Source organism: Diceros bicornis (genome assembly GCF_020826845.1).
Source record: "Diceros bicornis minor isolate mBicDic1 chromosome 1 unlocalized genomic scaffold, mDicBic1.mat.cur SUPER_1_unloc_3, whole genome shotgun sequence".
NCBI classification, from domain to species: Eukaryota; Metazoa; Chordata; class Mammalia; order Perissodactyla; family Rhinocerotidae; genus Diceros; species Diceros bicornis.
In genome coordinates, this window is record NW_026690856.1 from 1,956,075 (window position 1) to 1,972,346 (window position 16,272).

Below are 16,272 nucleotides of genomic sequence, written 5' to 3' on the forward strand. Positions count from 1 at the left end.
GAATAATTATGGTGTGACCTACTCTGTGAGCAGGTGGACAAGTATCGTTGACTCAGGACCTAGTGTCAAGGTGAAGGCAGCAAGCCTGCTGCCAAGATTCACTCAGTGCAAAATGCTCCCAAACAACATTTTCCTTGTTAAGAATCTAAGGTGAACTCTATTTTAAAAAATCACCAAGGTTATTGTAGGTAACAGATAAGGCTGTAACAGGTAGACTAAGGGCTAGATAAATTACATGAAAATGGCTTGTATTTGAGTTAGCATTTGGCAAAGATAAGGATACAACTTATGTTAGAATGAGATATAAAACCAAGCTTAGTAAAGTAAGACTTTTATGGAATCAAATTAATTTAAGGTTAAACAACGTTAAAGCTCTTTACAATAGGTATCATCTTTTCCTGATTGCAAGTATTCTAAAAAAATATAACTAAAAATACTAAATGATCCCTTAGGCCAAATTACCTTTAATATACAAGCGAATAAGAATCATGGTAAGCAGAAATTGCAGTATACAAGGACAAGTAAAGATCTTCTTTCCTGTCACATGAAACCCGATCTTTCAATCACACAACTGTTGACTCTTCACATTTATGTCTCTCAAAAGAGTTTAATAAAGTACAATTATAAAATGACAAAGCATCACGGTCCAGAGCAAGAAGAGGGGTTGACATTAAATGAGGCGAGTGAAACTGGGGACTGTTCATGGGGAACCACTTTCCCAGGGCCACAATTCTTGGCTTCTTCAGCATGACCTTCTCCTATTTTCCATCAGGTCCCAGAACATCGTTCCTGGCTCCTTGCTCTCTCTGCCTCCCTGTCAAACCTGTCTGCCCTCAGGGCCTCCGTCATTCTTTCCTTTGCTTTTTTCACTTTCTGACTCTGTCTCCAGATGTCTACATAAGTTACGGGCTGTCTGTAGAGTGGTTGGAGGAGACTGAGACCCACTCCTGGGATCACCTCTGCCCAGTCTGAAGACTGTGTGGCGGTGGGGTTGAGGCTGGGGTTTAGAGACCCAGCACCAACACAGCCCAGGCATTCACCTGGACCACTTGGTGCAATTATATTTAAGGTATTTGTGATATAGAAAGTACTTAAAAGTTCTCCTTCACTGCAGCAGGCCCGGAGTCCCTGCAGTCTCCTGTATACACAGACTTACTGAGGGTTCTGCAAGGTCTCCTCCCGTTGACTGTACCTGACCTCATTGCCAGGGTGGGAAGTTATTCTTCTAACTGGTCTCTTGAAAATGCAGCTGGTGAGTCTTATAGGAAGTGCAGAAATTTCACAATGTCTCCACTTGCTCTTGGCTAAATGGGCCTGTCTTTTCTTCTCTGAAGTCTGCGGCATCATATTTATTTTGAGCTTCCCCTTTCAAAACAAAATGAAATGTGAAATCTGAATAAAATGGGGGATGCAGACTGCCAGCCATGGAGAATGTTCTCACGTCATTTGGATCTTCCATCCTCCTCTATCCTGGAGAAATATCTCTCAAACTGCCCTGTGCATCACAATCATCTGGAGGGTTGTTAAAATACAGATTGCTGGACCTCCACCCAAGGAGCCCTGGGGAGGTCTAAGAATTTGCACTTCTCATTGTTCCCTGATGATGCTGATGCTGCTGGCACAGGCACCACACACTGAGAACTAGATCCTGGGACATCAAGCTGATATGAGTCAAGGGCAGAGAGGACTATGAAAAATAGATGGTCGTGTGCCCAGAGCATAGTAATTTAGTGCCTCGTCTCTAATGAAATCATGTTCCTCTCAGCAATTTGATGCTCACTTCACTTGCACACCCAAGTCCCATCTTCACTCAAATATTCTCCTGTTCATAAGTAAATAACTCACACATGCCATATTCCCATCACACAGTCCTATCCACTGTAAATAACCATTTTTCCTCCCCTGACTCTTCCTCTCTCCTCCTACTCCTCCCTGTTAATCTGGGCTCCACCATCTGACTTAACACAACTGATGCTTCTTAGAAGTCAATCCTGCTCTCACATTGGTTCCACTTCCACACCCTCTTCTAGGCCATCCCATCCATTTCCCTGGCTTCAAATACCAGTAATGAACTAGAAATGTCCGTAGACTCAGCACAGATCTGGCTTCAACCCTGAGACCCAAATACCCATCTGCCCACTCACCACATCAATGATAACTCGATGACTCAGCTTGCAGTTAGCTCGTCCCAAGTTGAAAAAACCAGTTGTCCAAATAATCACCCATATCTCAGGGTCCCCTAATCTCACTTGTTGGTACTGCTATCCTTTCTATACCTGAGTGCCATTCTGGACACCCTGCCACTCCACACTTGTACATCAATGAACCATCCGTCCTCCCTCCTGAATCCACATAAATATTCTCCACTTTTGAATAATTCTTGAGCACCTTTCAGATTTCATACAAAATTCCATTTCCACAGAGTGGCATTTCCTGATTCAGCCATCAAAATTAATGTCACATTGTCTCTGTTAATTTTTAAAATTTTTAATTGTATGTGTATTATCATCTATTTCTCTCATAGTGTTTTTCTCAGTGAATTGGATACTCCATGAAGTGAAGACTAATGTGGACTGTAATGTTTTACACTGCCGTATTCACTCATTGCTGTGCCCTTAGAAGGTACTCAATATATTTATTGAAAGAAATTATTCAAACTCCAAAAAATACTTTCTAAAATTTTCAAACAAATTCACTCGACTGAAGTTATACCAGGATATAACTTGTTTTGTGGTATACTGCAATAAATTATCACTAATATTGCAAATCCTTTCTGTCTGTAATTCATTTTAAGACTCTAGCCACAATAATCTATTTGAAATGTAAACCTAATCAGTGCACCTTTCCTTTACAATCTTTCATTTCTGTCTTCAGTTACTCTTTTTTTCTGTGTGTGTGAGGAAGTTCGGCCCTGAGCTAACATCTACCAATCCTCTCTTTTTTTTTTTGCTGAGGAAGACTGGCCCTGGGCTAACATCCATGCCCACCTTCCTCTACTACATATGAGATGCCGCCACAGCATGGCTTGACAAGAGGTGTGTTGGTGCACCCCGGGATCCGCCCAGTGTACCCTGGGCTGCCTCAGCAGAGCGCACGCACTTTATCGCTTGCACTATCAGGCTAGCCCCTCAGATACTTTTTAACAGTGAAGTCATAAATCTCGTTTCATCCCTGTTGTTCTGCCATAATGATTAATACCATCCCTTTCATTCTCCAAAATGTCCCAGTTTGGAGGGAAAGATATTTGATCCTCCCATTTATAGAGCACCTATTATAAGCCAAGTTACGTACTAAAACCCATGATCCAGAATATAACTTAAAAAGTCACTGCCCCTGTTTATTTTAATCTTGGTGAAAGGTATGAGTTAATAAAGAGACTAATGAATGTGTAATATAGTGTTAGGTATAATTAGATCCTGTAATAAACAGTAAGGGCTATGCACAGATACAGAGACAGAGGGAGGGATGGAGGAAGAACAGTAAGGAGGGATAAAGGGAAAGAAATTACCTACAATTATTTCATTTATTTATTTATTTTGTGAGGAAGATCAGCCCTGAGCTAACATCCATGCCAAGCCTCCTCTTTTTTTTGCTGAGGAAGACTTGCCCTGTGTTATCATCTGTGCCCATCTTCCTCAACTTTATATGGGATCCCGCCACAGCTTTGCCTGACAAGTGGTGCCTTAGTGCGTGCCCAGGATCTGAACCCAGGCCGCCAGCAGAGGAGCGTGCGCACTTAACCGCTATGGCATGGGGCCACCCACCTACAATTATTGATGATGAAGAGATTAGGGAAGGACTAACTGATGAGGTGATATTTGAGCACAGGACTGAATATTTTTTTAAAAAGACCAATCACATTGTGGGTAAAAAATTTTCCAGAGATGGGAACAATGTGAAAGGTGCAGGGATGAATACTAATTCCACTTCCCAGTGATTTTGTTGGTTAAAAACAAAACAAAACAAATGTCTGGCCTATTAACCAAAGAAAGCTCCCTCTACAGAAAAGTACAATACCTTGAACATTACCTAACAAACATTAACACCTAAGAAACAACTTTCAGTAAGGTTTGTTCTTGTTTTAATAGCTACGGCCTGCTCACTTAAAGAGGTTTCACAGAAGGACAAAGTGTAGAAATGGACATTCCTGCCGTCCATATGGATTCCACGCTCACCAGAATAGGCTGGCTTGGAAAACAGAACAATGCAGGTTCCTCCATGGCTGCAGAGTTGTCCTGCTGACCCCACTCCTGATGTGCAGACAGCCTGTGGATTGCTGGAAAATGCAGGGACTTCTGCCTCTGATTCCCCTTTTATGGAGGAAGGGAGTGGATAATCCAATCAGTGGATGATCCAGAGGAGACATCCTGTCTCTTATCAATGGGATTTGAGAGATTCCTAAAGCTTTATACCTAAACACAAAAATGTTGGATTTTTGACACTGTCAGATACTGTTGATAGATGAAAAATTTTAATACAATTGTGTGGGGAGGTGGTATTTGCAGTTTCTATCAATATTTTAATGTTTCCTTTTTCTTCCACTATGGATATCTTCTGTAAAATTAGAAATGGAAGTGTATATGTACAAAATGTCCATACAACTTATGTTTTAATAGGAAAAAATAGAGACTGTGTAAACGTTTATCAATAAAAGAATGTCCAAAATTTTTATTAACAAGTTTCTAGAACATAGCACACAGCCATTAAAAAGAAATTAGTATTTTGTGCATTAACATCTCAGGTAATTTCCAGTAACCTTGTAATTATTTCAACCGTCTTACTCTTTCCCTTCCCTTTGAACTGAATAATTAAAGTTCCTTTACTCTCTTTACTTCACTGATGTTGATTTAACACTTTTATTATTCCATTAATTCCTCTATAAACTTATTAGTTGAAATCATATAGAAATCTTTGTTTAATTGCACTAATGGTTAAATCCAAATCCTTAATACAGTCTAATATGAATAATTACTTTTACCATCTCCCCCAAATGCTAATACCTTCAACACTTTCAATTCTATTTTTAAACTTCCTGACATTTGTGTTACTGTTTTCATGCATTTTATTCTACATATATTTTAATCTCCATGAGAGATTTCTAGAATTACTTCACAAAATAAAATTCATTTATATTTATTTATAAATTATCCTTTCCTTTCCTCTTCAGTCCTTCCTGCATTCCTGGTTTTCAACCTGGGATCATATTCCTTTGGCTGTGATAACTCACTGCAGTATTTTGTCTAATTCAAGGCTACTAACAATGAAAAGTTTCACTTTATGTTTTTCTAGGACATCTTTATTTGGGGCACTATTGCTGCTGGGTGTAGAATTCTGGTTTGACATGAGATTTCTTTTAGCATTTTAAAAATGCTGCTCTGTTGATGTCTATCTTATTTTCCTTATGGGTAGAAATCACCAATTGGCCTTTTTCTTGCTTATTTGGTCTCTCTAGTCCCTAAAATCCTTTACATTAACTTTGGAATTTAGACCATAGTTTATTTCATTAATATTTCCTGTATATGCACTCTGCTTAGGGAATCTTGAATTAATTGAACCTGTGGATCGATGTCTTTCATCAACTGGGAACATGCTTGTGTATTTCCACTTCTGATATCAATTCCTCCCCACGTTCTCTCTACTCCCCTTTTAATCACACCCCATGTGTCTTCTAATTCTACCCTGAATTTTCCAATGTCATTGACCCTATTGTTTTCTTGAGAGATTTGCTCTTGAACTGTCTTCCACTTTAGTAAACCAGCCTTTTGCTGGAATCAATTCCTTCTTAATTACTTAAATTCTTAATTTCAGTTCTAACATAAACACAATATATAATTGAATTATTTTACAAAAGAGATAGCAGAGCAGTTTGACAATAAGGAGAAAATGATTTCCTTTTGATACAATAAAACTTAAAGAGATAGGAGAAAATTATATATTGGATCATATTAAGATATATGAGGAGCCAGTATTCATTAAAATTCACCAGTAAGACAGAATGGGTGGAAAACCTGAGTATCTTGTTCTTTGTACTGATGTGGACTACATTTTGAAATGATAATATTTAGATTTCTTGGGTTAAATAAAAATGTTATAAAATCCAGTTTCATCTGTTTGTATTTACTTCTTTCACATGTATTCTGGAAAATTTAAATGACATAGGTCACGTTGTGATGTCTCTGTTGGTCTTGGTTGGACAGAGCCATGATGTGATGGTTAACTTTAGCTGTCAACTTGACTACTCTCAGGGGTGCCCAGATAGACTGTGAAGCATTATTTCTGGGTGTGCCTGTGAGGATGTTTCTGGAAGAGATTAGCATTTGATTCCATAGTCTACATAAACAAACCCACCCTCACTAGTGTGTGTGGGCATCATCTAATCTGTTGAGTGCTCACTAGAACAAAAAACAAAGAAAGGCTGAATCCACTGTCTCCTCCTGACCTGGGATGTCCATCATTTCCTGGCCATGGACATCAGATGTCCTGGTTCTAAGGCGTTCAGACTTTGACAGAATTATATCACTGTTTTTTCTGGTTCTCCAGCTTGCAGATGGCAGATTGTGGAACTTCTCAACCTCCATAACCTTGTGAGCCAATTGCTACAATAAATCTCCACTTCTATATGTTTATATATATTCTATGGTTCTATTTCTCTAGAGAATCCTGACTAACACACATGGATAACAAAGTGCATATTAAGGAAATTTCCCAAGGCATAGGATGCTCCCCCAACCCCCAGGAGGAAGCAATTCATCCCATCTGGCAGCAGGCATGAGCATGTGCACAAACACACACACACACACACACACACAAAGACAAGTAATTTGAAAATGTGCTCAAGCTCAAACTCTCAGTCTCTGCCTTATCGTTCATCACAGCAGTGATTTCTACATGGCATGTTATACATCCTTTGCTATTTATGATCTCTTTCCTCTCACTAAGACTAAATCAAACAGGGGCAGTCAGTCTGCATAGTTATTTTGTAGATCACGGGTTTTATACCAGAGCTTTGTATGTAGTAAGTGCTTTACAAATAGAATGAACAAATAGTTTTCCCTCCAAACTGGAACATATCTGGTAATGAAAAGGGTAGTATTAATATTTGTGATAAGATAACAGGAGAAATATGTGCTGAAGATAGAAATGGAGGATTTAAAAGTTAAGATGAACTGATCACTTTTGCATTTTAAACAGATCATTGTAACTAGAGTCTCGTGATTGGATTACCAGGAGAAAGGATTTGGAATCTTAAGCTACTCTTGCTAATTTATTGCAGTGTACCACTATAAAGGTGGTATATTTGCACAAGAGTAGTTAAGTGGAGGGGCCGGCCCCGTGGCTTAGCACTTAAGTGAGTGCTCTGCTGCTGGTGGCTGGGGTTCTGATCCTGGGTGAACACCAATGCACTGCTTCTCTGGCCATGCTGAGGTCGTGTCCCACGTACAGCAACTAGAAGGATGTGCAACTATGACATACAACTCTCTGCTGGGTCTTTGGGGAAAAAAAGGAGGAGGACTGGCAATAGATGTCAGCTCAGAGCCAGTCTTCCTCAACAAAAAGAGGAGGATTAGCATGATGTTAGCTCAGGGCTGATCTACCCTGGAAAAAAAAAAAGAGAATTTAAGTGGATGGATTTAAAATATTTCATGAAGCAAAGTTTTAGTGTTTGAATTTTATATGTATATAAATATAAAAGATATATTGTGCACATAATATATGTGAGCCCTTTTTGTGTGCAAAGCCATATGTGAACACTATTGTGGGAAAATTTGGAAAATCCATATTAGTCTTTTCTTCATGTAATATCTAATTTAGTGAGAAAGAACCAAATCTTGAAAGAAATAGATAATAATGCGCATATAACTAAAATAGAAAAAAATCAACAAAGAGGAAAAATGGGGTTTTGTAATTTAAGTTACTAGAGCAAGAGAGTTCACTGTGTGGAAATGCTAATTTGTAGGAGACTTGAAAGGCGATTAGAAATAAATCAGAAGTGGATAACCTGTAGGTAGATTCAGAAGGGTGGATGGATGGTTCATTGATACGTGAGTGTGGGGTGGCAGGGTGTCCAGAGTGACACCCAGGGGTAGACAGGTTATTACCACAAATAAGTGAGTTTGGGGACACTGAGAGAGAAGCAAATTATTTGGGGAAGCGATTTGTTCAACTTGGGACCTGGTCATTGTGAGTTGAGTCATCACTTATGTGTTGAGTGGGCAGGTAGATAAATGGGTCTGGGGATCAGAGTTAAGTCTCTGTTGATTCTGTGGACATGTTTGGCTCATTAGTGCTATTTGAAGCCAGGGAAATGGATGGGGTTGCCCCAGAAGGAGGGTGCAGATGGGGAACAGGTGTCAGAGCAGTGCTGACTTCTGGGAAGCATCAGTCGTTGTGGGTTGGTCATAAAGAGAAGCCAGTAAGTTGCTCAGGAAGTTTAGACAGGCAAGAGCAGGACAGTGTAGGGTGGTGAATCCCAAGGACAAATGGTCTTTTAAAAGGACATTGGAGTCCGCAATGTCACGTGCTACTGCAGAGCGTGTCAGATCAATCATGAAAAGTCCCTAGTGGATTAGTAAGAGACATGGATTGTGAGGTTAGCAAGAGAAGCATCTGCAGAATCTGAGTGAGATTGGGTGGGCACTGTGGAAACAGAGGCATTGGCATATATGTGAACTTTTCACAATGGATACCTGGCAGGAGGAGGAGAGGAGGGTTGTGGAGGGTGAGGACTATTAAGAATGCTGGATGAAAGATTGGTTTGTAGATGGTAGAGATTTGTGCATATTTGAAACTTGAGGGGTGATTCCAGTAGAGAAGTTATGGAAAGCACAACAAATATTGAGGGCATGATGTCATTGAAATTGAAGGAAAAGATAAAAATCAGAGTGGTTTCAGGCAAAAAATCAATTTCTTTGCATATAACAACAGAAAAGGTGTGAGAAATGAATTTCTCATGAGGAATATTTGTAGACCTGATGACTAGAGAGTGAAATAGTTCTTTTCTGGGGGTTAACAATTTATCTGTGAAATATGGAGGAGGTCAGAATATAGAGATTTATGGAACTCAAGAAATGGAAAGAATTGAGTAGAGCATTCAGGAAGCATTAGAGAAATGCATATAGGTCCGTTGGTTGCTGTTGATGCTTTGTTGGGATACACAGACTTCTGATGCATTCTCTGTTCAGTGCAAGTGTCAACATGGCATGGCAGGTATTTGAAATCATCTGAAGTGTGCAGGGTGGATATGATGACAATAAGGAAACTGGGAGTATGGTCAGTGGATGATTGAAATGATGGACTGTGGAAACTGAGATTAATAGACAGGAGTATGAGAAGAAAAGAAAGAGAGGCTTGTGAAGATATTCCTGCTGGAGTAATCTAGTTTATTAAAGAATGATTATTTAGAGTGGAGTTCTTAGTTTAAAAACTGGAAATGTGGAAATTTGTGTTGGGAATACGGTTTTTCTGAATTACTGATTTGCGAGCAGGAGAATTTTGGATGAAGATAGGATCGGGGTGTGGAAGTGAATGACTAGGGATGGAATAGTGAATAATGTCATTAGAGATGAGGCACTAAAAGGAGCTATGGAGTCCTTGGAACTCGTGTGTCCCAATAACAGTGTGCTGTGGGGCACCAGCATGTGTGTATTTGACCATGACAGAGAGAGGAGGAGAGGAACGAACTGAAGCAAGATGGCGGACGGCAGCTGGTCTGGATTTGACACTGGATAATGACATTGAGCTTTCTGTCCTTGTCTCACATCAGCTTGATGGTGTCACTGAATCCTGTTCTCCACGTGTGGTCCCTGTACCAGCAGCATCAACATCACCTCTTAGAAATGAAAATTCTCCATTCCTTCCCCAGACCTACTAGGGTTGAGGTCCAGCAATCTGAGTTTTAATAACCCTTCAATGATTGTGATGCACAGTGGGATTTGAGACACGTCTCCAAGGATAGAAGGAGGGTGGATTATCCACGTGAGCTGAGAACGTTCTCCATGGATGGTCGTCTTCATCCTCCATTTTGTTCAAATTTCACATTGTATTTTGTTTTGAAAATGAAAGATCAAAAAATATGCCCCGACATCATAGTGGAAATGGTAAGACCATGAAACTAAACACAATCAGAAAACTGAAGTTCTATGCACATTGAAGCCTAAGGAGCTGCATATTCCCGAGGCCAGTTACTGGAATAACTTCCCAACCTGGCGGTGAGGTCAGATGCAGTCAGTGGGATGAGACCTTGGAGAAGCCGCAGCAAGTCTGTGGATACAGTAGACTGCAGGGACTCCAGGCCTGCAGCAGTGAAGGAGATCTCTTAAGTTCTTTGGAGTCGCAAATACCTTCGAAACAGTCGCACAGGCTGGTCCATGTGAATCCCTGGAGCATGCAGGGGCCGAGGGATCTGCACACAAGCCCTGATCCCACCCCGGCCCACTGTCCATATTGGGCAAAGATGAGTCCAGGAATGGGTCTGGGTCGCTCACAGACCCTCTGCAGGCAACAGGCATCTTGTAGAGATATCAGTGGACAGACACAGAAAGTGAAGAAAAGCATGGGAGACACTGTGGTCTCGAGGACAGACGAGATTTCCGGGTAGGCAGACAGAGCAAGGAGCCAAGAAAGGCATCCTGAAAACACAGTGAGGAAAGCAGCTTCAGTGCTGAAGAAAAGGAGAGTGGTGCCATTGAGAAATTCCCCATGAGACAGGCTTGACTCTCACAGCATCTCTATGTAACGTCCATCATGATCTTGACCTTTCATGGTAAACCTCAATATTTATTTATTTGAGTATACTTGGTGAGTTTTCTCCTTTTTATATTAAAATTTATAGGATAATTGAAGCTGAAGAATTAGTGTTTTGAACTTACATTTGTTTTTTCTAGAACTTACACTCAATGAAGAGATGATACCTACTTGAACGAGATTTGTCTCTTAATGTATATTAAATCCGATTCCATACATTTTTATTGTGATTTTGCATTTTTTTTTTTTTTTTTTTTTTTTGCTGAGAAAGCTTCACCGAAATAACATTTGTCGTCAGTCTTCCTCTACTTTCTATACAGGTCACCGTCACGGCGTGGCTGCTAATGAGTATTGTATGTCCGTGCCTGGTAACTGGACCTGGGCCACCAAAGCACAACATGCCAAATTTAACCCCTGGGCCAGGGGCCAGCACTATGCTTTTGCATCTAATTATAACATCAAATCCATCAATCTTTTTCTTCATTGTCACATGGTAATTCAGACATAGGTGATTTCTATATCATGAATTAAGTATCTCTTCTCTGTTACCTGGCAAATTTGTGTAGCTTTGATTTTGGAATCTAAACAATGAGCATACCCCCTGGGGACGTTATGTTCCACTCATAGAACCTTGCAGCAGGCTCGTTGCCTTCCTTCCCACATTAGATCCAGAGTCGTGGAATGTGTTTGCCTTGCACACAGCACAGAATACATAGGAATTACTCAACAAGCATGTGATAAGTGAACAATTGGTGGCATCATCAGGTCATTCACAGAAGCCAGACTGAGAGAGAACTTCCTTAGGTCAGCAAGGAGAAGTATTCCTTTATATTTGTGATGTTATTATTTGTAACATTGCAATGTGAACACCAAGTATACTACTTTTATCAAAATTGTGTTCTGAAGGTTTTCAAAAATCTCGAAATCTCAGAGTAGAGATAAATCAATCTCTGTGAACCTGTTACTTGCTTCAAAGATTGTCAACTCTTATACCATCTGAATTTGTTTATCCTCACACCAAGACCCTAAGAATTAACCAGAAGAGATGGCTGAGAGCACATCATTTCATCTGTAAATATTTCAGTTTCTCTTACAGCTGAGGGATTTTTTGAACACAAACACAATAACGTTATCACATACAAAAATAAAAATGTCATTCGGATAAACAACTATCTGGTCAGTATCCAAAGTCTTCCCGTTTTGTCAAGGTTATTTCCTGGTTTTACATTTTATTTGAGTCAGGATCTTAATGAAACCCTTCTTTTGCAATTGGTTGATCTGTTTCTGAAGTCACTTTTAATTTCTTAGTAGTTCATGCATCTTAGGATTTGGGTGGGATATGAGTGTGTGTTTGTGTGTCTACACCTATGTGTGAATTCTTTCTTTCCCGGATGACAGGGCCCTGGAAAGAAGGGCCTGGGCTGTGGGAACCAGGATTTCTACTCTGCTTCTGGCTGAACTGAAAAGGCCTCCCTGGGTGACACTTGCAGCCTTCAGATGGGAGGGGGAAGAAGTATCAAGGAAGTCAATACAATGGCCCTTGTCTTACAGGGTGTTTCCAGGGCATGATGTTCAAAGTGCTGGGTGATAACACTTTAGCTCCTGGTCGTGGAGTGGGTTCTTGGGGTGAGCTCTGAGCAGTGTCTGTTCATCTCCCACGTGGGGAGCATTTCAGTATTTTAATTGGTAAGGTTGTGTCTGTTGTGTCTGTGGTGTTTAAGATTGGTGATATTCCCCTGCTGGACCCACTTCTATACCTGCCCCTCTCCTGCCTCATTTTTCAAAACTCCCTACAGGAAAGTTTCACATCCCTGTAACACAAATCCACATAACCACAGCACAGACTGGAGAAAAGAACACAGATATCCCAGGGGCTATGTGCTCTATGCACTCAGGCACAAATGCCCCTTTGGGACAAGTCAGCAACAACACGACTGAGTGTGTAAACTAATGATTGTCTGAGACCATGGACCTCAGAAACACACGGGCCCAGATGTCACCCTGGGCAGCAAGGGATGGTGTGGGTCATTCAGTGGACAGGATTAAGGTCTATTGTACTGGCAAACCAGAGCTCACCCCTGATACATCAGGCACAGTCGGGGAGGAATTGCCACGATGTACTTGACAGAGAGGCTGGGGGCCTTCTAGCAAATTTCTGTGCAAAGAGAATCATACAAGGAAGTATGGGGATGTTATAAATCCTAGTTCACAGAGAGCAGTGAGGTTTATGGAAAAAAGTCTGATTGTACCTTTAAAAGCTGCATCGTGAATCTTTCCCTCTGGATATGAAACAAGCAGGAAAAGGACTTCCAAGTGCATGGGGCAGGATCCTAGCAGGATTCCAATCGAGGCGAAGGGTGAACAGGGAGCCCTAGAGGTGGCCTGAGGGGTATGTCCTGTCGGCCCTTAGTCCATCTGCACATGGTCTTCTTCTGGCCTTGTCCCTTCCACAGGCAAACTTTTCTCTTTCTACTTTTTTTCCTCATTTAGTGTAGATGCAAATCCAGAGACTGATTAGAAAACGGCAAGTTCCAATATATAATCAAAAGAAACCTCAACAGGAGAAGCAAAAAACATTCCTTCTTCCTTGAAAGCTGTAGAAAGACAGCCACTATCCTAGGGAAGGACATAGTCCTGGTAAGTGCTATTTGAAAAACACCCACATTTCAGTGGTTGTTGCTCTGCCTGGAAAAGTCCCTCCAACCTCTACCTCCAGGGAGATCTGAGGGGCTGTCTCTGCTCCTGTCCCAGGTGAACCACACTGAAATGCACCTGTCTTCTGAGGAAGGGGACTTCAGGGTGTCATTCAGTAGCCAGGGAGGAGACTTGTCCTCCCCCCTCCCTTCTGCCACATACAATAAGCTGTAACCATACACGAGTTCTTAATTCAAGCAGGAAAGTGAGATTCTGTGTCTTGTTTACATGAGCATAAGCAGTGAAAGAACCGCACCACAACATCCAGGCTGTGACAGAAACAGGATATAACGTAAGAGTCAAATCTACCATTTACTATTAAAGAAATAATATCGCTCCTCACCAATGGGTTAACAGTCGCTGAGGTGCAGATGTCAGGGAGTTGGAAGGGGTGGGGCCCTCCCTCTGGGGCTTTAGGGGAAACCAGGGAAAGTCTTAGGATGTCCTCCTTCACTCAGGTGGGAAGAGCTGGCCCGGTGTACCCCGAGGGCGCTAGTGTCCCCGCTGCTCAGGAGGAGCTGAACTTGTGGTCTCGAGTGTTAGGGCTCCTTGCCAAGGGCACGGTGGCTGAAGAGAAGAAACAGACTATTTTGGGGTGCCTCCCTGAGATTCACGGCACACCTCCCTGCCCCTCTGCACTCTGATCCAAACCCTGTGCCGAGTGCTCAGTCCATCAACAGCACCCCGTTTGTCCCTGATGCGGGAGGCATCATTTAGCATCACCCATTTCAGAGGAGGCAACCGAGTCCCAGAGATGAGAGGGGAGCAGCCTTTCACAGGCCTGGTCAGCAGTGGAGCTGGGATCCAGGCCCATGCTTAGCCCGAAGCTATACTGAGCCCCTGGATTCAGTCGCTGCTGGTCCCAACACTCACTAGGCCCTGAACTGGAGGATGGCCAGTTCTTTCTCTTGAAGAGCCGCATTTTGCTCGCCTTCTGGTGTATGGGCTCCAGCCGGCAAGAGAGGCAGTAGCTACAGGACAGAGCGGCCTGTGAGCTACCAGGAGCCGCACCTCAGGTGTCCCTCCCAGAGCCTGTCAGCAGCTGAGTCCCGGTGCTCCATGGGTCACCATGCATTGAGGTCTGGGGCTGATCAGGGAGCCAGGCCACACGCTCTGAAGCCGGCCATCAGAGAGAGTCTGGCCTGCCCTCACCCAACTCCTGTGCCATCACCTCTCATCGACACTGAGGGGCTCCATGGCCTGGAACCAGGCCCCAAATCGCTCTTTGGGCTCCAGGTCATACTTATTTGCAGCCTGCTGGAGCAGCTGGATCCTCCTGATGACTTTGCATTTCTGGGAGGAAGGACAGAATGCAGACAGGGCTTGGGTGGGGAACCCTACCAGGGACTTGTGGAGAGTGAGTATCCGGCCTGGGGTCTGTGCTCATTCGAGAACCATCCTGCTTTCCCACTCAATTCAGGACTTGCTTGTCCTCACAGTTGGCTTGAATTAGTTCCTCATCCAGGAAGGTGTCCTTGATGCCAGCCCCTCCCGCACCCGCCAACGTGATGGGATTCCCAGCTTTGTGGATCTAACTCATTCAATAAATGTAAGACCCCAGGGATGAGGACACGAAACATCTTGCCACGCGAGGTCTGTGATTTCCACTTCCCCACCCTCCCCACAGATGCTCACCTCATGCCATTTCTGGAGGTTCACCAGATTTCCCTGGAAAGGAGACAGCGAATGTCCATCAGAAACAGCCCCCCAAGCCCATAACCAGCCTCTATCCCACCCCTTCTCAGGCTACAGGACTGTCAGTGCCCAGCAGAGGGCAGAACTTCCACAAACAGAACTTGATACTGTGCCAGGCTCTGCACTCCAGAGCAGGAGGGACAGGGGAGCTGAAGCCAGAGACTTTGTAGCCCACCCATTTCTGATGACAGACGGGAAGACTGAGGCCTCAGGCAAGAAGGGACAGCTGGACTACAGATGTGCTTCCTGACTTGCAGGGGCTGATGGCACTCCCCCAGGTGCAGGGCCTGACGGGGAGGCTGAGTGCAGCTCAGACACAGCCTCCTGCAGCTCTGCAGGCAGGCAGCTCTGAGCTTCCACAGGCCGGGGAGCCTCATGGGGGGCTTACGTGGAGCCTCCGTTCCCGCATCGCTAAGATGAGCCTGACTCCCCAGCTCCCAGGGTTGGCTGTGGGGTTCTCATGAGAGGAGCTTTGCCAGGTACTGAGAGCTCAGGGGCCAGTGCAGGGTTTTCTCCTCCCAAACCTCAGGTTCCTGCTCCCTGGCCCACCTCCAGGTTCACTCACTTCCAGATCATCCTCCATCGCAATGTTCAGCAGCTTCAGGTGATAGAGGTACATGCCCAGGAAGGGGATGACACCTTGTGAAATCAGGGTGTGAGGGGTGATGAGTCCCACCTCTCAGGTTCCCCCATGGACCCTCCCCCAAATCAGTTCACCCCATCCTCCTGCCCACCACAGACTCCCACAGAGAGCAGCCTAGCACCCTCAGCAGCCTCCCCTCAGTTGCCCCCTCCAGGACCACCCAACATCCCCCGTCAGCTACCAGGGGCGGCTTTTGGCAAATCCCAGGTTGTGCGGTCCCTGCCACTCGCCCCCCAAATCCATCCTCGGCCCAGCCATTCCAGGACTCCTCCTGGTCACTTCCAGGGCAGGCATTTCAGGTTCTGGAGCTCTAGAAGCTGGGCTGGAGCAGGAGGGTCCCCTCTCTTGGGGAGGCCTCCAGCCGTGAGGGAGGAGACCCCCTCCTCTGACGCCTGGACCCTCACCCTCAGGCCCCTTCACCTGCTGCTGCCTCTCCTGGGCTCCCTGGGGGTCCATCTCCAGGGTGACCCTCACAAAGGTCACATCCTGCAGGGTCA

The 16,272-nt window shown here is 43.7% G+C and overlaps 1 long non-coding RNA gene across 1 annotated transcript; it reads right to left on the bottom strand.

Annotated features, from left to right (window-relative positions):
• Nucleotides 1-1,311: 1,311 nt before the first annotated feature.
• Nucleotides 1,312-13,069, bottom strand: LOC131401569 (uncharacterized). Its single transcript, XR_009217757.1, has 3 exons — nucleotides 12,993-13,069; nucleotides 4,176-4,412; nucleotides 1,312-1,365 (listed from the first exon to the last, which is right to left on the bottom strand). It is a non-coding gene; the product is annotated as an uncharacterized LOC131401569 (long non-coding RNA).
• Nucleotides 13,070-16,272: the final 3,203 nt, after the last annotated feature.